Genomic DNA, 22,691 nt, shown 5'->3' with positions numbered 1-22,691 from the left:
ACTGGATCCACAAGTCTTCAGCATGATAACAAGGAAATGGGGATGCCCAGACATAGATCTGTTTGCCTCCCCTCACAACTGCCAACTACAGAGAGTCTGCACAAGGACTTATCACAAGCAAGCATGGAAAGTGGATGCCTTATCCTTCAGCTGGAAATACGTAACAGTATATGCCTTTCCTCCACTGCCTCTCCTCCCCAAGGCACTCCTAAAGGTCAGACAAGAGAAGCCAAAAATGATACTGATTGCCCCAGACTGGCCATGCCAGCACTGGTACCCTATCCTAAAGAATGTGTCTCAAGGTCCAGCCTGGACATTGCCTCAAATTCCTCACTTACTGACCCAACAAAACAATCAGATCCTGCACAGCCAACTCAGAACCTTAAATCTGGCAGCATGGTGAATAATGTAGCCATTCAGAACACTCCTCTCTCCAAAGCTGTGATGGATGTTATTTTGGAGGCCAGGAGGTCCAGTACCAGAAAATCTTATGCAGAAAAATGGAAGAGATTCTGTGCTTGGAACCAGGCACAAGGAATTGACACGCTTGTACCAAACATTCCTCAGATTTTACAATACTTACCTGAGATGCTGGACAAAGGCCTATCCTTTTCATCAATTAAGATTCATGCCTCTGCCATTTTAGCCCATTATAATATGGAACCACCTATCTTTTCTCATCCTTTAATAAGGCAGTACGTCAGAGGGACCAAAAACATAAGACCTCCAAGGAGAGCACCAATACCTGCATGGGACCTCAATTATGTCTTGGAAAAACTCACACTGCCTCCTTTTGAGCCAGCCTCAACAGCTGATATAAAATTATTATCCTGGAAAACAGCTCTGCTCCTAGCAATAACCTCTGCAAGATGAGTCTCGAAGTTACAGGCAACCATGGCTGTGGAACCTTTTATCATTTTCCATCCAGACAGGGTTTCTCTGAGGACAAACCCAACATTTATGCCTAAGGTGGTGTCCAGTGTGGCCCTTAACTAAATCATTCACTTGCCTATCTTTTATCCAAACCCACAGAACAAGGGTGAGAGACTTCTGCATTCTTTGGACATACACAGACAGCTACGCTTCTACTTGGACAAAACTAAAGCTTTCTGAAAGACTGAACAACTTTTAGTGGCATATGCTGCAGGATCACAAGGAAAGGCTATCTTAAAACAGACTATTTCAAAATGGATAGGCCATTGCATTCATTTCTGCTATTCACAGCATGGCAAATCAGTGCCTAAGGGCATTAGGCCACATTCAACCAGAGCAGCAGCCACTTCAGCAGCCTTCCTCAGAGGAGTACCAACCAAAGACATCTTAGAGGCTGCAACTTGGAGTTCAGTGCACACTTTTACAAAGCACTACCACTTACTTCTTTACTCTAAATCCAGAGCAGGCTTTGCCACTGCAGTTCTGCAGGGCCTCATAGCCTCTCCTAATCCTATTTAGCCCCAGCCACCCATCCTCAGCTTTGGGATTCAACCCAGGAGTAATGACTGCAACAGTGAAACACGATGAACATAGTACAGCTGTGTACCTATCATAAATGTAGATGTTCGAGTGTATTCACTGTTGCAGTCCAGGTTACCCTCCCACCATCCCCCTTTCTTTTGCTGGGTCTTATCTGTACTTCTTTATTCTATACAACCTATGTGGTGTATTTGCTTGTAGATGAAGGAAATGATTACCTTAGTGCATGCATGTTTTTTGGCATAATTTTTAGCCTATCCTTTTGGGGGCACCTGACATCTGGGGCAAGAAAAACTGAAGAAAATGGCGTCGGCTGCATCTTTTATATCCCTGGCCCACTGACGTCAGGGAAGAGGCGACAGCAACTGACACCGGACCAAGACTTTGGAATTCAGACTGACTGCAGGTAGCCTGCCAGCAGGATAACCCAAGAGTAATGACTGCAACAGTGAATACACTCGAACATCTACATTTATGGTAGGTACACAACTGTACTTTGCTTTGATATTGCCTAAAAAGGGCACTATGGGGGAGGCAAGGGCTTTTTCCAGTATCTGACAGCCTAGAGGACACAGATGCAGACCATCTCTGGCAAAACAGCATGGCCTGTCAACCATGTCATGCCAAACTGAGAGATACTGGATCCCCCTGGATTGATACCAGAAGCTAAGCCAATTGTTAAATTCAATCATTTTTGTCTGTATTGTGGCAGCATCCTGGGTGAAGTTAGAATGCTGCTTAGGGCTAGTATCATACCTGCCTGGGACACATAATCTGAGATGTCAGCCATGTCTCTTCATATAGTCCAGAGAGGTCAGTCTCAAGTAATTCACCTCAACATGAACTATGACAGAGTCATAATGGCACTTGTTGAATGACATGAGTGACATAGTATGATACACTTCTATGTATACTGTTGCCGCATTAGGACATGTGTTGCTGTAGTGGAGCAGATCAACTGTCAACACAGTTCACATTCTACCATCACAGTGATAATTGCAGTACGGCATAGGTATGCAAGTTTCTACATATGATCACTAAATGCTCTGTGACACACATTGATATAAATTCATATTGATTACATGGTCACATAAGTCTTGTCTCAAACACATATTGTTATGCTCTGATATACACAACAATGTATCATATGTTTTCATGCAATTGTAAACTTGTAAAATTCATTGTATGTGCTGTTGTGTTTCAATATCCAAGGATTATTGAGGGGGTTAGCAGCACCATTGTGTGACTATTAACATTTGTGTCAGGAAATGTTCTGCATAAGCCACAAACAACTGATGTGTAATGTGTCCTAATATGGCATCAGGCAGCTCAAACACAGCTTGCCTATGAAACATATAAGAATATGTTGTGCAATTGATGTAAGTATGGGACATTGTTACAGTTGTACAACTGTGTGCATAGTACCAGTGTGAGGAATGTGATGAATGACCATGGTTGTATCTGTAGGTCTTTTCACAAAATCATTTGTTCCAATACATTTGAAATGTTAAGTGGAATGCTCAGCTAAGTGCAGATGTGCATGTGGATGCCACTAGACATACCCAACCGGAGGAAATAGACACTCTGCTACCTGACAGTTTCTCTCACACATCACCCCCATGTCACCACTGTCAGTCAGCCAAAGTTTACTTGCAAACATTACTCAGTTTCTATGCTATGGAAGGTAGCACATCTGTGTACTCTGTATAGCTGATAACACAGAATCAATGGGCCATGACAACATCACAGGTTGCCTAGAGCGTGACTCAGAACATAGACCTACCAGACATGATTGGATCCAACACAGCCTCCAGACAGAATATGTTCCCAAAGAAGGGTGTACATCAACATGCATCCATCTGACTTGGGGGAGGACATCACCTGATGCATGCATGTATAGACACGTCCTGACTCTCCTCATCTGTGAGGTAGACCAACATGTCATCATGGACCGTTTCTAAATGGACACTGGTAATATTCTCCCTGTGTGCAAAAGACATGTGCGTTTTGTTCAAGCTACATCCATGTCTGTTACATCTGCTAGATGTCCTCAAGAAGGTCTACAAGGGCAAGCATGATGACAACACTATTGTCCAACATAACTTGATCTGTCCAAGGCATTTGACACAAATCCACACTAAGGTATTTCTGTGACACTGTCACATGTGGCCATAAACATCTATATCACCAATACTTGCTAGTCTTTATGGCACCATTGATATAAGTGTTGCACCATTTAACTAAATACTTAATTTCATTTTGAACTATAACTGTTTACTACTATTGTTAAACAAAACCTACCTATACTTCTTGTAGCTTGTAATTAATTGTTGTTTTTAATTGTTGTTTTTATTATGGAGCTTTTCTTCCCGGGCCTCCACTGAAAAAGGACGTGTGTCCAGTCGGATTTTCCCGGTCAACAAATGTAAATAAATAAATAAATAATAAATAAAGTGGGTAGACCACTGGTTAGCAAGTGACCTATATCTAGAGTCCAGTGTCAGGTCCATACCTAAGGGCTATGTGATAGGCCCTTTCCTTTTTATTATTATGTCACAGATGTCAAGAATGCCATACTCATCCTTTGTACAAGGAGCTTTCCGGAGGACTGCAGATTGCAGACAATCATTGAATCCAAGTGTGATATTAGTATAATACAGACAGTATCAATACACACACAAAGGATTGCTGCCACAGCCATGAAGATACATGAGATGAACAAAAATCATGGGGGGATTTGTTGCATTATAAAAGCAAATGCACAACCTAATGATAATGTAGACAGCACACTGCAATGAGCAGACCAAGTGGTATGTGACCTGTGTACTCAGGTAGATGGTATGTGGAACATCCACCAGCATGTGCCCACAGTGGTGAGCACTCCCTTTTATGTAACACAACTCCTGAGTATGTGCAGGACATCCACATCAAAGACCATTATACTTCCAAAGTTCACAGCCTTCATCACACCAATAACTGAGTACAATGCACCCTTCTTCTTGTACCTCCCTACACATCTTCCAGGGATGCATAACTCAGGTGTACCACATTTGCCATAGTGAGCTCCCACACATCTTACTGGCCATAACTAAGTATTTTTTTTTTGCATAAACATTAGTGTCTGATGGTGCAGAACCCCCATCAAGGTGTTATAGCAGATGCATGTGTGATACATGTTCCTGTGATGCATATAGTACATACATAGCTAATTGAAAACACTGATGGTATGGGCTACATTCATGACAGTACCGTGCGCACCTATCAACTAGACTGAATTGATTATAATCTGACATACAGGTATAGCAGTGTCCATCCTAACACCTCCAGCAGATGTTAAAGTTTGAGGAAGCTGTGCTGCATTCCCCTCATAGATTGCTGACAACTCATAACAGTTGTACAAGTGTGTTCTTACAGAACCATCTATGATCACTCACAATCACATATGTTATCTCAGAGACATGGGATTACTGTTATTATTCTAATATTGCCAATGATTGTGCTTGCTTCTATCTGCTCTTGTCCATGAGCCTGTTACTATGTGTCACACTAGGTTGAGACCTATACTGACATTACAGTCATATTCAGGCAACACATTGTGCACAGCTGCAAAATATGCACCTAACCCCTGTTTTGTAAACCATCCCTGATATATGTCCGCTTCATTGCTCATGCCAGCATGCTTATATCCCAAATAATCTTCTCCATAGTTATGTTAGCTTGTGTGACAGTCATTTATTATACATTAACTGTGAGGTCCATACTGTATCATGTCAATATGTGATTAGTGTTCATGCTAGAACTGTCTTCATTGACATGCCCTCATCTGCTGTAAATTGTCATGTTTTTATTTGTCCTCTTTCCTTGTGTTCATCCCTACAATTCATCTGTGTGTCCATATTCAATACACGTACTTCCCCTAACTGTTTATTTATAATGCAGTCTATGTACCCTTATTGATCATTTACACAACTTTTGTTCAGTATGCCTGAAACAGGTTTTCACAATACTCTGCACTGTATACACTTGCATATACTGTGTTGGAACTATATACATTGCTTTATTAATAACTCTGCTAATCATTGTGACAGTCCACTCAAACACACAGACCTAGTTTCAAACACTAGACACCAAGGTGAACTAGCACAGCAACCAAAAAGGTTCAAGATGAGTTTATTGTAAATCAAGGTTAAGTGCTTTCTTCCCTCAATAAGGAACTTCTTCAGCACAAATTGTTACAAAAACCCAGCCCTTTTATATCCAGCACACAATATTACAAAAAAGTAGCAACATTTGCATCTAGTCAACCTCACAGATTTCATCACTAGGATGGTACAGCAGTTAGCATTGTCACCTCACAGCAGTAGTTCTCCAGTTCGATTCTTGGCTGGGGTGTCTTCTATGTGGAGTCTGCATGTCCTCCCTGGGGTCACGTGGGTTTCCCCTGCATACTCCAGTTTCTCCCACATTCCAAACACATGCGGTAGGTGGATCGGACATTATAAATTGGCCATAGGTGAGAGTGTGTGCTTGAGTGAGTGGTGTGAATGAACTAGCACAACAGGGCTAGCCACCCGGTGGTGTAAACCTTGGCTTGAAATGATTGTCCCTACGGAAGTGACACCCTGACTTCATGTGCAAAATAGGAAAAGGGGTTGAGGGTGGATTGATGGAACCTCACAGATTTCATTACTGTTCAACTCTCAAAACCCTAAAATGCTTGAACTTCGGCATCCACTAACTCATACTAAGGTTATTACTATACCACAAAATAATTTATAATTCTTCTACCTCTACAGCTGTCTCATCACTATTACAGCACTACTGACCATTTTGTGACCTGTGTTCCTCTGACAAACAGCTACAGTCCATTCACAAGCCTCTATTGGACTATGTATTTCAGTTTTTAAGCCATATCCTAGAACAGTATCCCTACATCCATCAGATCTATACCTCAATACCACACCTTTAGGTCTGTCCTGAAAGAACATCTCTCTAACTCTTGGCTGTGCTTCTGCCCTTCACTGTGCTAATACTTCTCTCCGCAAATCCATGTAATCTCTAATACTCTTTGACTATTCCAGCTTTTTTCCTCTTATCTACCCACCCTCTTCCTCTGTAGCCATTTTACGTCTCACACTTCTTTCTTTCTTATGCTTTAATTTTGACATACATTTCTCAAACAACTCTCTTTATATCACTATCACTGTTAATGCTTTCTGTGTACATTATTTTATTTTACAAATGTTTTGTATGACTGTTTGTAGATATAGCCAGTAGGCTTATAGTATTACTACTAAATGACTGTAACAATCATTGCACCCATGCCTAAACTGTAATTTATATCATTGCTGTATTTAAATAATTGCTGTACTGTGGAGAGCTTTTCTCCCAGGGCCGCCTCTGAAAATGGATACCTGTACCCAGTCGGGCATACCCTGTCAACAAATGCTGAATAAAAATAAATAAATAATAGTATACCCAGGGGTCAGGGATTTGGGAACACATGTAGACAGTTACCTGACATTTGACTATCATATGCCTGCAGTAGTAAGGAAATCATTCTATATTGCACAACTTAAAAGCAAGGGTATGGCATCTCAGTCCAAGGATGTCATTGTTCTACTATAGTTGGTGCTCATTAGAACAATCAATGAGTACAGCACCCCCTTCAGTATGTACCTGACAAGGCATATATAGAACAAATGGAAAGTCCACAGATGTTACTCCCAGAAAGAATGTAGGGCATACATGACATTCCTAAGTGGAATGCCTTAAAACGATATCACTGTACTCAGTTTTTTACAAACTGCTGAGAGATGATCTATGTCTGGCATACAAAGTATCCACTAGTGCCACTCATATGGACCTGTTACACACCCACAAAACTAATAGCATAGATTTTTCCTAATCTAATAACCTAAATCTTATCCACAACATAAATAGGACATATTGGAGTAAGAGGTATATGTCTCTGAAACTACTTTTTCTCTGGAACATTCATGTGAAGCAGAGTTCTTCCCTAAACCAATTCAAGCATAGTTTGGACTAGTGGATGGGGAATGAGAAATTTACATCTGGTCAGGCACCTATATCGCTAGTAGACAGAGGCAGCATGTAAATTCTTGACCACCCATGGCCAAGCCTACAGATATACCTTGAAATATCCCAAGGGTATCAAAACTTGTCAGATACAATTGGGAAGCATGGCTAGGCTTAAAAAAAGCCTCCCTGGACTTGTTAGCCTAGTAATGACCTGTGAACAAAGCAGACCCTTGTCATCCTGACCCACTTGTGCAGCTATATGTCTGGATGCATATGCAAATATATAATAACATTTTACAGTCATAATATTACCTTTGATCTATGGCACTTATCACAGAACTGTCAGTGGTATATAAAAGGTTTACAGGGAGTGGTTCCCTACTACTATTAATATTAAAAGCACCTGTATTCATCCTATTGCTCTCTTATGTGCTCCAGTCTTATCTAGTGCAGCTGGCTATTCACTTCAATCTCTTCAGGGGTATATGGATAAAATGAGCACTATGTAATATTTATGTATGGCACACAGTGGCAAGTTATATGTGTAGCTAAGATAAGTTCTGCTGACACTACTTTGTTGGTAATCTCTGCCTGATTTCTTCCTCCCATTGGCCAAAAAGGTCAGGACTGTGGTGCTTTGTGTCACTGTAATAGTGATGACACTGTTTTCCAGTGAGAGTCAGGATCCCAGTGTCATGGGTGACAGCCTGGGCTAAACTATTCCAGGCTTTAGTCTTATATGGAGGCCCTTTATAGCCCTCCAGCAAGAGCCCTGGCTGTAATCCTTACAATGGAGGTAGAGAAATATTTTTGACTCTTCATCATACCATCTCTGGACTGTGAAAGGGGGACTTCTCTCTCCTTGTCCAGCCATGATGTGTCACCTTGTAGAATGTTAGTATAAATGGCAGAGAACTTGTATACAAATCAGGTTTTGTCTGTCCTATTGGCTGGACAGTGACCCTCGTTGATAAGCACCCTGTTTGCATAATGCATGGCAAACTCAGAAAATATGTATTCTGTATTTTTATGGCTCAAAGTGGCACTTTAAGGTATGAAACATGGCTGTCCTGTATCCCTGTATATGCTGTTAAAAAGTCAAGCACTACGTGACTCAATATACTTAAGGTTATATGTGGAATTACAGATTCCCTGGGAGGCAAGGCTTGGACTACACAAGCCTAGGCATGTGCACAACATTGAAGAGAATTGAGCTCAATGGTTAGCAGATGTGATCATCATGTAAACTGTAGAGTTCAGAAACAATAAAGAAACAAGAGCTTATTAGCATAGTTATCATTCCCAACCACTTTCATCTGCACTTTAACAGACAGAGAGCCTCATTCCGCTAAGGAAAACACTGGAAAGGTGGATTTAAGAATATTCCATTAGGAAAACTGCCTGATGGTATGTGCTTTGCTGTTTTCACAGGTGTTTCTTTATCCTGCACCAGCACTGTAGAATTACCTATGCCTGACGTTGGAGATTCTGCAGCCTCTGATAATGATGGTGGGGATGAGATGGCACAGTCAGGGTGTACAGACAGTGTGCTGTACACAGTGAATCTGACCACCACATCCCCAGCACAGACCATGTACACAGCATCAACAGCATCTGGTATACAGACAGTGTGCTGGACACAGGGAATGTGACCACTACATCCCCAGCACAGATCAGGTACACAGCATCAACATCATCTGGTGTACAGACAGTGTGTTGGGCACAGGGAATGTGACCACCACATCCCCAACACAGACCATGTACACAGCATCAATAGCATCTGCTGTACTGACAGTGGGCTGGATGCACGGAATGTGACCACCACATCCCCTGCACAGATCATGTACACAACATCAGCAGCATCTATGCCTGTAGATACCGAGGTTACCCTCATCTCACAGAAAGTACAAGTTAATGTGGACACTATCAATCAGAGAACACTCATGGACAGACAGGTCTACCAAGAGAGGATGTGTAGCAATGCTCACTGGTGACATGGTTACTACCACCCTCATGAGGGTGGTGTGTCAGTCAACACAACACAGAGTATGTTTAAGACCATCATGGAGGCACAGACTAGTACCACCACAGCCATAGTGGAGATAGCGAGGATGAAGTAGGCTGTGAGTGATAACCTGTGAGAGTGCATATCCTGTAGTGTGACTGCTTAAGATAGATTCATACATGCACTGGAATGTGCCATGTCTTCTCTGGTTTGACTGCTAGGGGTGATGGGCCATCCATGGAGCCAGCCAACTGCTACATCCATAATATCTAGCCAAGATCATGATACATCAAGTGCAACTCCTGGTAGAACCACAGGGTGTGAGCATGCAGAGAATGCATAAACCTCTACCATCCACATCCTAGACCCATCCAGTAGACTGACCAATAGTGCTACAGTCTCACAATCTCACCACCACAACCCACAGTACATCACACACCTGCATTGACCCTGGCACTTCTTAGTGAAAATTACATTAAAGGCCCACCAAAACTGGCAATGGGATAGCTACTCCTCAACTCTTACAAGGCTGCTGTTGAGGCTGACACATGTCAACAAGGACTTGTATGGCATTCCTATCTACACAGTACCTGACAAAATGTCAGTGTTTTGGAGTCCATGAAAAGCTAAGCAGGGTCAGATGATCCAGCACCTCTGGGGGTTATGTTGCACACTGTCAGGTATGTCATGGGCAATAAAAGCCTCTTATAGATACACATTTACAAATGCTGCTGCTGCAGTCCACTAACATTACTTAGTGATGTCCTCAGTCTGAACACCAGCATTCAGCTGCATTAAAATATACAGTGGTTGCAGCTCCAGTGCACTGCAGATATAACTTTCTGAATCACTCTGCCATTTTATTTTGTGTCGTTAGCATACAGAGTGAGCCTCATTTTAATACTGTTGCATATTACCAAGTCAGTATATAGCCATTAGCATATGAATGACTGATCATGCTGCTTGGACTGGTCATGTTGCAGAACTTCTTGTTCTGGTTCGTATACTTCTTGCACATGACCACTCACTGAGCAAATTTTCTTAACATGATGCAGCAGTTTTCTGAATCCAGACTGATGTTTATGAAACAGAGATTCGGGACTGTTTGCTTCAGAAATTGATTTGTTTTTTAATGTCAATATCTGAGAATATGACAACAAAAGTCACGGTGGTACAGCAGTAGCATTGTTGCCTCACAGCAAGAGGTTCTCCTGTTCAATTCATGGCTGGAGTGCCTTCTGTGTGGAATCTGCATGTCCTCCCTGCGGTCAAGTGGCCACCAAAAGACATGTGTGAATGGGCGTGCCTTCGCTGAAGGTTGGGTGTCGGGCTGGCAACTCGGCACCATAAAAATCTACTGCCAGTCATTAGCGGACCAGAGTTTCGCTGTGGCCACCCCTAACTGGGAAAAGACCAACAACATCTGAGAATATGACAAACCAGACTGCAATTATGATTTTAAACAAAAATGGAGATATTTAGAAGAGGTCCTTCATTGCACAATCACATGACTGTAAAAATGTCCATTTTAAAATACCAAAAGGCAGAAGCAGGCTGTCAGCCCAAACCCTAGAGCAGAAAGAAAATATTTTTTCTGATGTATAGTAAGTTTCATTCTGAAACCATGCAGAAAAATGTTTATCTGTAAGTCTACACGTTGTCAGACTGAATGAGAAAAGGCCTGCACATGAACACCAAGAAGATTCACTTCAGAATGACTCAGGGCGTGATGGTCCATGACACACCAGTCCTAGTTGTAACAGGTCCCTTAAAGATATTTGTACCTAAGTAACTAATACTTCACATATACCTATTTATGTGTCATATACTATCATATAATATCTTGATATGGACAGCAGCCATATTCCTTGTCTTCAGATTAATGAACAATACATCCTTCACTTCCTTTACTGTTGTTTATTATTGGATTCCTTTTATCTCATGGCCAGATTCTGTCCCACAATATTTACTTCACCACTTTTTCTCCATGATTAGTGTCTGCAAATTACAGTCAATAGTACAGCTACCAAGCTCAACAGACTGTAGTAAGTTGACGTCCTAGTATTGTTGTTTTATTTTAAGACACCATATTGTGATTGACTTTCATTCAGCTTGATTACTGCCTCCAAATTGATCTTCAATGCTGTTTTGTATATCGACCATTGTATTAATGCCTGCCATGTCTATAAGTCTAATTTCAGCTTATTAGCTCTGTTTTTATTCTTATATTCCTTATTACCTAATACAGAAATAATGCTTGTTTGTTTTGTCTGTTACCTCTGCCATATACTACCAAGTCTTGTTTGCGTTCACTGCTTTTATTAGGAAGCATTGGCTCCTACATTGAAATAGATACGGTAACTAATTAATTAAATTGCTAGTCCTAGCCAGGGTTCTAGCATTCTTTCAGCATGTTAGCAGAAACCCCAATCTTTTGCTAGGTGGACAGCTAATAGAAATTGCACACTATCTTGTACATAAACATGGGAAAGTCTGGGATTTCTGATGAACTCTGCATCACACATCTGTGACTTGTATATTGTTGCTAATGTCTATATAGCCAAGGTCCATATTATGTGATCTATATTCAGAAAGATTTATTAATTCTGCTACAGTCAAAGATAAGGCCCAACCACATCAGTTACTTAACCGTGTTGTAGTCTCTGTCAAATGTTCATCTAACATTTACTCTTGTATTGTTTGAAGCAGATGCATCTCATTCTATCTTCCCTCCTCTATATGGTCAAATTATGATGTGTCATTAGGATGTGATTCCCTCAGCCTCCATTTTATCTACTATGTGACTCCAATACCAAGTCTGAGAATCCCATTTCTTGGAAACTTCTCTTTTCTCTGAGGGGTGGTGATCTTACAGTTGGTATCCATATATTTGGTGGTGTGAGGATCTTGCCACCTATATGATTGGGGTTGCAGGTTGACAAGTTAAGGAGGAAAAGTGATGTTCAATATTTGCTTTTACACTACATTTTCTTTATTTGTTTTGTCAACATTGTGAATCCCAATATTTCAGTAGGGAGATGTTAAGAATATTGTCAGCCAGATAGCAAGATTTGACTTGTCTGTAAGCATTCTCAGAAGTATTGCTTATATTGGAGACCAGCCTGGTCAAAAAAAAGATCAGAAGGTTTAATTTCTTGTATAGAGTATTGACAAAGAAGCAGAGATATGGTATGATGGCCGACTGGGTAGAATATAAGTCAGAGTGATGAGCACATTGACTTAAGAGCAAACTGCACCTTAACCCAGAAGGCATGGCCACATTGAAAGTGATCTGTAAGGGTACATTCCAAAGAACTTTAACTTTAAGGTAAGATGGAAGAATTTATACTCTTATGTGCAGGTTTAACATATGGATTGTAACTACCTGCAAGGGAAAATCCACTGCTGTTCTCAAGGACTGCATGATTCTCTGTAACTAATTGTTGACCAAGGTGACTAGTGGAATTGTACCACACACTGGGACAAAGAGGCAGTTCTCTGGCAGATTTGTGATTAATCGACCTTGTACTCTGTGATAGAATACACATGGAAGCCTAAGTATGAGTACTGATCTGTACATTTACTTAGGTTTACTATGGCGATATCTATACTAGATTAGTTTTCAGTTTGAAAACATGTTTCATGAATAAAAACTTCCTGTGTACCCAGAATTGCCTTGAATTTCCTTTGATAATTGCATCCCAGGGTCCTATACATGGAAAATAAAGTATCACTGTATCACTGCATGATGAGAATTTAACTTCCAAGGAAATCACAGTTCAGGAATGGGAAGTTCGGTTTAAAAAATAAAATAAATGTGCTGATTACAGAGTTGCCTATGTGACTTGTACCACTGGTATCTTAGACCTTAATCACTGAAGTGAAAACAGACTAAGTGTTCAGCTATGGAAATGTGATGCCACTGAAGCTACAATCACTGCTTCCACATCAACAAAATCACATCTTGCTTTATCAGGCTTTATCTTGTTAAACTCCATTCTCGTTTGACTGAGCATTAATGCCCTGAGCGTGATTTGTGCAATGCCATGAAGTATTTACAAGTTTATTATTCATTTTTTCTAGTTATTTAATTAGTGTTCATTTTATTTATTGATTTAGTATTTCTTAAACAGTTAGGTGAACTAGTCTACTGATCATTTTCAGCCAAGACCTGGATTCCGAGAGCATGAGCAGAAAAAAAAAGCATTAGCACAATTTCTTTTGTAGAGAGAAACAGGAAATTGTGTAAATAATGAATTGAACTATGAAGCTGGTATATAACAGGCAGCATAGTTTCTATAAGTAAAATTCCAGTAATTCTATTTGCAGCTATATACAATACATAAGAAAAATGTATTGTTTGACATAGTTTGTTACTAAGAAGAAGGAAGAATGCTACTATATACAGTATACACCACCAGAGTCCTCAGGTGACAGCTGTTTGTTATAATCTAATTATTACACACAGTTGAAGGCTATGACACTTATTTATTTATTTTATTTATTTGACATTTGTTGACCAGGAGTGTCTGACTGAGCAAAAGCCCTATTCAGCAGAGGCCCAGGGAGAAAAACTCCACAATAGCACAAATAACTAATTACAGACAAACAATAACCTAAAGGACATAAAAGTGATTACAATAAATAAGTAAAATAGTACAAACTTGCCTGCAGCAGTAGTCAGACTGTGCACACCTTACAAGATGAGGATAGTGAGAAGATGCTGTGACCATGGTATTTTGAGACATGTTATGTTCAATGAGCAGTTGTTTGAAACAGGGGATCGGTAATTTAAAAGTTACACAATAAAATGTAAGAGTAAAACTGTTGTGGATTAATTAGCAATAGAGAGTTATTTACAAGTTACAAAGTGGAGAGTCAGTGTAAAACAGTTGAAAAAAACAGTTACAGCATCAGTAAAGTGTAGGTATGCAGTGACAGTGTTGTTTGGTATTATGTAGGGTTTACAGTTACAAGTTGAGATATTAAGCAGGTATTGTTTAAGAGATTTTTTGAATTCATGAGTAGTAGATGTCAAGGGGAAGCTTGTTCCAGTTTTGGACAGGGTAGTAGCTCTATAAATTTTTGCCAATGTTTTTTTTTTGGGGGGGGGGCTTAAATATTTCAAGGTGTTGTTGAGTAGAGCTCCTGAGGGGTCTAGCTGGAGTATATAGACGGACCAGATTGAAGATGCTGGGACAGGCAGTGGATTTGTAGAGGATAGAATGGATGATAGATAGCTGAGAGAGAGTTGAAGCTGATGCAGGAATTCAAGCCAGTTTAGAGCAGTGAGCGAAAAACAGTGATGTGAATTTGGGGACTGATTAGCAGCAAACCGAGCAACTTTGTTGTAGGTGCTTTTGAGTTTGGCATGTAGGGAGGTCTGTAGGTTAGTATTTGTGACCCATAGAGGAGACTAGGGAGAAGATAAGCATGAACTAGTGAGACTCTGACGTCTTTGGTAAGGAACTTTTTATTTCTGTAGAGTAAACCTAGTTTTTGGTGGGTTTTCTTTATGTAATGGTGGACATGGAGGTCAAAGTTTAGTTGGTCATTATGATGGCTCCTAGGACTTTTTTTGGGCTTCCATGTTGATAGTGGTGTTACTGAATGAAGTGATAGAGAAAGTAGATTTGAGAGGGGAGAGATATTTAGGGAGGAGTAGCAGAAATTTGGTCTTTTTGGTATTAAGAATAAGTTGGTTTTTAGTTAGCATTTTTAGCCATTATATCTAAAGCATTTGTATATGGCTTCACTGATGAAGTGATTATGTATTTTTTGAAACTCCTGCATTGTGGTGAGGGATTTGATTTGTGGTAGGAGCTGGTTTCAGGTGGCTGATCCTGTTCTACAGAAAGCTTTTTTGCCATGTGTTGTTTTTATGTTGTATTCTTAGCTGCTTCTTAAATTTTCTTATAGCCATTTTTCTCTGAAGTTGACAGTGGGCTGAATTCATAGTTTTAAACAGAAAAAAGTTGTATAGAAAAGTGTCTTTGTTTGTTACTTTTGAGTCATTTATTCTTACTAATCATGTCAAAGTGGTGGGTGCATGAGTCTGAAAGGAAGATGAATCAGAAAACTTTGATTTCTGTAACCTGCAGTTTGTGAGTGTTGTGAGATGACTGTAGACCTAGATCGGGCAGACAGTATTCCTTTTTGGTGAGGAATATATTTTTTGCTACTGCTTCCTTTGCAGTGCTATAGTATTATAGTAATAGTTAATTAGTTAGTCACTTGTTCATTTGTTGGAGTGTAAACATTGAAACAAATTAACTTTATTGTTGCCAAACAATGAGGTACCTAGACTAATGAATAAATAATAATTTAAGGGATACTGATAAAGTCCTTTAGTACCATATATAATTAACAATTGTCAGAACTGAAATTGGGCTCTTGCCATGACTCTATTCCCTTTTCTTACATGTTTCAAAGAAGAAATTTGTATACCAAGTAATTATATAGACATTGCTAATGGTACTTGATTATGTGCAGCTTGAAACTGTAATGCATTTGATGGTAATATTGACTTTGAGTCCTGCAGGACACCTTAAGTGGGTGCCTTATTGCATTATATGCTACACCATTCTTTACTATAACTGCTGTACAAAATTATCTGAAATTCCTTGTGCTACTTTATCATTTCTGGAATTTACTTCCTTAGCATTGGCAATATAGCTCTGTTAGTATCAGTGTATGCATAGTAAAATAAGAAATCCAACATCAAAGCAGTAGCAAAAGCTATCTTTATCATGCTTCTCCATTGGTGACTCTCTCTGTTTTGAGGTATTAGCTAAGCTGATGCATTTTGTGTGTGACCAACCTTTGCTCATCTGAAAAAAAGAAACTGTTTTCAGGTTAAGGGGTGGGTCCAGCCCTGCAAAGCCCTGCCTATCCAACATGCACCTACTTCCTAAACTTATTTTTCTTTTGTAGATATGCCCTGTGAAATCCTTTCCTGTAAAGTAAATGTAGTGATATTGAAGTTGTTAGACATTATTACTCTTCTTGCCATCCTTATAACCATTGTTTACCAGTAGTTACCTTTTATTTCAATGGAATCATACTCATCCCTTTAGAACTGCCAAGGGTGAAACAGCCTTGGTTCTTGACCTCTGATGTGAGCTCTCCACCATGTTTCATTGACCACACTATGACTGATGGAGTTCATTACCAAGCAAATACTAATTTATATTGCAAAGGTAAATGTCTGGGATTGAACACTTATAAGGTCCCAAAAATAACATCTATCAAAAGTCATTTTCTTAACCTTCTGCATGTTTTCAAAAGCATGCGACTCTGAACGTGATATTCAACTTCAGTGTTTCACTTTTTACAATAAAAGGATGAAAATGTTTTTGTTTATTAAGGGTAGTATACAAATTAAATCTTCATACATTGACCATTGCATTCATATGCATGAAGCTGACATGACTGGCTTCACTGAATTCTGGATGAAACCAGGTCATGTTGACCCACTATACACTGATCGTGTCTATCAGTCCTTAGAAGTCAGAGATCTGAGACAAGGAGTGGAGGTTATGTATTCTTATTGGTTCTCAGATTCATAGCTACCTATATAATAGACTGTTCCTCTGTGAATCAGATGAAAAACCTAACTGGCATCTCTGCAAAACCCTAATCAGTGCACCTTTAAGCCAACAATCAGTTTCGTTTTAGAGGCCCCACCAAGCTCCACCTCTACTATCACAGAGTCCTTAAATAAAATGACAATCTTCCTGGATTGTAGAAATACCACTGTATTAAAAAACTTAAAAACCAAATGGAGTTAACAATGCAAGAGATTACTATCCAGCTATCTGGATAGGCTTTCAGTGAAACAAAATGTCTCCAGATCCATTACACCTACTTTTCTCACTCCCAATCATTTGCTTGTTGGCTGAACAGTAACTAATCAATTAGCAGTGCTGTTTGCACCACTCACGGTGCTACCTCTTTTAGTGACCAGTGGTATCTCTCTTTGTTTATTCAACCAAAAAGAAAGAAACAAAGAAAGAAAGAAAGTAATTAAAATAGGTCAGTAAAAATGGGTGGAATTTAGTTATAATTAGTTTATTACAGACTGCTTTGTTCTTGAAAGTCAGACAGCCTCTGATATAGCTTTAAAGCTCAGCATTGCTGTCTGTACAGGACAAATACTTCCACGAGTCTCAAGGAGTCTCAACGAGAGATAACAAGACACAAGATTTACAATTAGTTCCAGACATAAAAAGAGCACTGCTGAACTAGAAACATCCTGGAAGATTGAATGCTACTTAATATTGACTATTTCACTGTAAGAGCCATTGCAAAGAATGATTAATAATGCTGAAAATGCTTTACAAATGATACTGTAAGTCCTTTTATTATAAAGCTGGCAACTTTACTGATAGATAAAAATGAATTAATTTCTGTTTTGATGCAAATTCTGAATCTTTGCATTTATATAATCCATTTTGTAGGCAAGGACAATAACATAACAGTGGATCATCCAAAAGCTACAAATTGACATGTGCTTGTCCTTTACAGCTATATTCAACTTTCAGCAGATCTCACTCAGAAAACTGAACAGATGGCTAAAATGATACCCAGCTATGGCCCAGCTGGTTCTACTGGGTCCTGTTCAAAGTTCAACACAGAATGTGACACTTCTGTGGATTTACATTGCTCTCTGCCCTTTCCTGAGTTATGAAAAAACATCTACAGTGATGCCATGACTCAGATAGGACCCTTCATATTATCTGAAATTATAAAAAACTATTTTACTGCTATATTTTCTAAAATATTGCAAAGAGCAGTGCCAAATTAGACACAAATATGGGTTTCTTGCAAATTACCAACATAGCTTGTGAGAGGGCTATAGTATAATGCCTGCCCTAGTCATGCTCTCCAATAGCTTCCTTGGAAGTTATGGATATAAAACCTCTCTGGACTGATGTGCAGTGAGTTTTTTTTTCTAATGCTCCTCTTCCTCTACAACACCACAAGATACTTTTCTGAAGTTATACTATATGATGTTGAAGGCCTGAGCAGAACAAGGGTTCATCGCGTATGTGCAGTATAGAACATGTATACTACTTATAGGTTCATAGGGCCATATGCTCAGTTGTCAAGTTTGTGGTCTGCTACACTTCAAGGAGCTTCAGTACCATAATCATGTGCTAATATTTCTATTTCCTGTATGTAAAACCAAATAGTAATAATTCATTCTCTCAACCACTTACAGTTGGGTAACCATAATGATAGACCCACTCTTATTCAGAACCTGTCATATACAGTATTTTACTTTTTTTCTAAACCAAGTGTATGACAGCTTAGTACAGAGGACTAAGTCTATAAGCCGTTTATGAGTGTCAGCCTGTAATCAAGTGTTTGTATTCTTTATTCTCTGTTTGCCTAGTGCATGATTTTTAACAAATCTCTTAGCCAGCCAGCCTCCCCGGTCAGCTGATAATCTGGCTCTGTGATCCTCTGATAAATTTCCTGACATCATCTGCAAAGCATTTTCAGTTAGTTAAAATACTGATGTAGATGGTACACTGGCTCAAATCCACAGGTCAGATTAAGGCCATATTTTTCAAAACCCTCAAAAAACTTAGTAAGGCACACACAGGTTAGACTATGCTTTCTTGTCTGAGAGGGAAAGTAAATACAGTTATGTAACACAAATGCCGTAGTGTTTATATTTGGACTGATCCATACTACTTCTACTTCATGTATACTCTGACAACATGCTAACAAAAACAAATACTTTTCTGATGGTCGGTCACAAAATAGGCCACATACTGACCAAAGAAAAATAACTACAATTGGCAAAGGTGTGTTTTACCTTTATTCGTTTATGTATGAACTATTAGTACTGACAAGTCTATGACCAGCTTCCAGCTTTTGCAGGAATGAATAACAAAAGCTATGGGGTGCAGGGAAATTTACCTAATAAGGAGCATCACTACTATATCCTGAGACAAACAGATGGACTTCCTTTTTCTCAAAGAGCTGCCTTTATAACCTGCTAACTCACATGTAGGCTGTAAGCTGCTGGCTGTGAAAAATAGACTGTCCCTGGGGTTCAGGAAGCTGTTTTTTCTGTGCAGGAACAGTGTAGCCACTCCTGCATGGAAGATGGCCACCAAGCAATTCAGGATAGTGCCGTTTTTACATGCACAAGCAGCCCTACACTGTTCTAGCACGGAAAACTATGTGGCATGCAAATCACCTCATTTGCTGGTGAAAACATATAGAAATGAGGTGATTTACTGATGCACCATGCTGCCCAGACTCCATGTTAGAACAGTGTCAGTGCAGAAATGTATTTGGTTAATAACTGAATACATGTCTGCAAATTAAAGAACGGAGGCGTGACAGCTCGTGAAAAAGCATGTATTATGTTCATTATTCATGCCAATGGCCAAATATAAGGCGATTGGCATAAAAAAATTGTTTCATTATTATGAAACTTAAATGATTTTCTTTTTTTGGCTGATCTCAGCCGTTTAAGCATAGGGCAGTGGCGCACAAATACAGTCGTGCTGAAAATAAAAAAAAAAAATGGGAAAATTCAATTTTAAGGTAAATCTGCATTTTGTCATTATAGTCTAGGGCATGCAGAATGTAAACAATACCAGGGAGCACTGGTTGTCAAGGGGAGAGAGTCTGTTTTAGTGCAGTAACTAACAACCTACGCACTGGGTTTTGCAAATGATGGGAATGTTACTGAATCACATAATATTCTAAGTCCATACACTACACCTAACCGTGTAGGTACTAGAACAAGATCATGTAGGCAGGAGGAGCAACTAACAGGAAAAAGGGGTGTGTAATGCCTGCTGTAAGCACATTGGAGCTCAGTGGCCCGTGTTTGCCCTTAGCTAAGCGCAGCTAAGGAAGGGGGTGTGTTAGAGCTGTTTACATTGCTTAAATGGGTGTGTACGGCATGCACCAGGTATTAAACTAAAAAAAAATATATAGAAAAACAGGAAACAGCAGCAGTGTTTACATTTGAGCACTGTGAATGCGTGGCACACCTCAGGGCTTAAACTAGGAGGAAACTGGTAAGGGGAAATAGCAGTAGAAAAGCTTCTTCTTCTTCTTTCGGCTTTTCCCGGTTAGGGGTCACCACAGCGGATCACCTGTCTGCTCATGATTGGCAGTGGAGTTTTACAGTGTTGAGTTGCCAGCCCAGTGCCCAACCTTCCACAGAAGGCACACACACACACACACACACACACACACACACACACACACACACACACACACACACACACACATGCCTAGGGCCAATTTAGAGTGTCCAATCCACCTACAGCATGTCTTTGGGATGTGGGAGGAAACTGGAGCACCAGGAGGAAACCCACGTGACCACAGGGAGGACATGCAGACTCTGCACAGAAAGCACCCCAGCCAAGGATTGAACCAGAGAACATCTTGCTGCGAGGAGGCAGTGCTAACTGCTGCACCACCGTGACCTCCCCAAATAGCAGTAGGAAAGCAATCAAGGAGAAATAGCAGAGGTGGCAGGTGGAATGTATCAGAATCAGCCAATTACACAGGCAACAGCCCAGAACACCAGTATATACTATGCAAACACCTGTCAGACTGGTTTTTCCCACAAACTCTACAATGCCGGTGTACACAGATGGGGGATTTTTAACTGGCAAAACTAACTAAAAATGTTAGAGGCTGCTGCCGCTTTACTCTATCAATATGTGCTAGAGGCTGTGGGTGGTGAGGAGGAGAATGCTGACAACCGACCCACAGTGAGGAGGAGGAGAAGAAGAGTGTATAGACCCAGGGTAACCTACCAGGCCCTACATGAGCTGGAGATAGTGGAGCGCTATAGGGTCGACAGGGACATTCTACAGCAAATCATCGAGCTGAGTCGGCTATGCCTCAAACACAAAACTAACAGAGGGGAACCCATCCCATTGGATACCAAGGTATGTGTAGGCTTAAGAATACTGGCCACAGGTACCTTCCAAAGACCAACTGGGAATATCATGGGGGTCTCACAGGCATCAGTATTCAGGGTACTCCACCAGTTCCTGGATGCCATGATACCACATGCCAATGAGCACATATATTTTCCCAACACCCGTGAGACGTTGGCCAGAAGTATGCGTCTCTTCCACTGTATAGCAGAATACCCTGAGGTAGTTGGTGCTATAGACTGCATGCACATCTGCATCAAAGCACCACCCAGTGAGTGGGGTAGGGTCTACATAAACCGCAAGGGTTTCCCCTCCATCAACTGCCAGGTTGTGTGCGATGCCAGGGCATTATCATGCAAGTGTCTGCTGGCAGCCCTGGAAGCTATCACGGCTCCCACATCTGGCATTCCTCACAGCTGTATCAGGGGTTTGCCGGAGGGGAATCCCATATGTCCATCTAGTGGGGGATGCTGGCTATGCACTGGAGCCATAACTGATGACACCCATCAGAAATGCACACACACCCAAACAAGAATGCCATAATGAGGCACACACACAAACCAGAATCATTGTAGAGCATGTATTTGGGATGCTCAAGACACGGTTCCGCTGCTTTGACATATCTGGTGGAGCCTTGCAGTACTCCCCAGCAACATGTGGACAAATGTTCATAGTATGTGCCATGCTACACAGTATGATCCTGCGGAAACAGCTGCAACAGGAAAAGCACGGGGAGGGGCCACACAGCCCCCCACAATTGCCAAGGCCATCACAGACACAGAGAGACTCAAAGGAGGAACTTCCTGAGCCTGCCCCTGTAGGCAGATGGAGGCATGCCCAGTATGCCCTGTCCTTGGCAAAGAGGCAACGCATAGCACACACACAGACACTGTAGGGACCCAGGGACTGATACCTCTCTCTGACTCACACATACAGTAAAATGGATGCCAAACATGACACTACCTGTGCTTTACCATTTATAAGGAGTGTACTATGTGCATCCTACTTAGTCAGCCCTCCAGCACCATCCTCAATACTGGCTCAGCAACAAGGTAAGTTGCATTTCCTATCAATTAGTGAATGGAGTAGTATGTTCTGATAGTTGTATGTATGGTATGGATGCAAGCATGCAAGGGGAATTGGGTGGCTGAATGGGATAGAAGCAGACAGCTATATAGGACAGCAGGAAATCCATAACAAATACTGGTGTTAACATACTAGGCAGTACTACACAAGGTGACAACTCC

This window comes from Protopterus annectens, chromosome 2.part1, assembly GCF_019279795.1.
Source record: "Protopterus annectens isolate FY-2018-M chromosome 2.part1, PAN1.0, whole genome shotgun sequence".
Taxonomy (NCBI): domain Eukaryota; kingdom Metazoa; phylum Chordata; order Ceratodontiformes; family Protopteridae; genus Protopterus; species Protopterus annectens.
Note: the sequence above shows the minus strand (reverse complement) of the source record.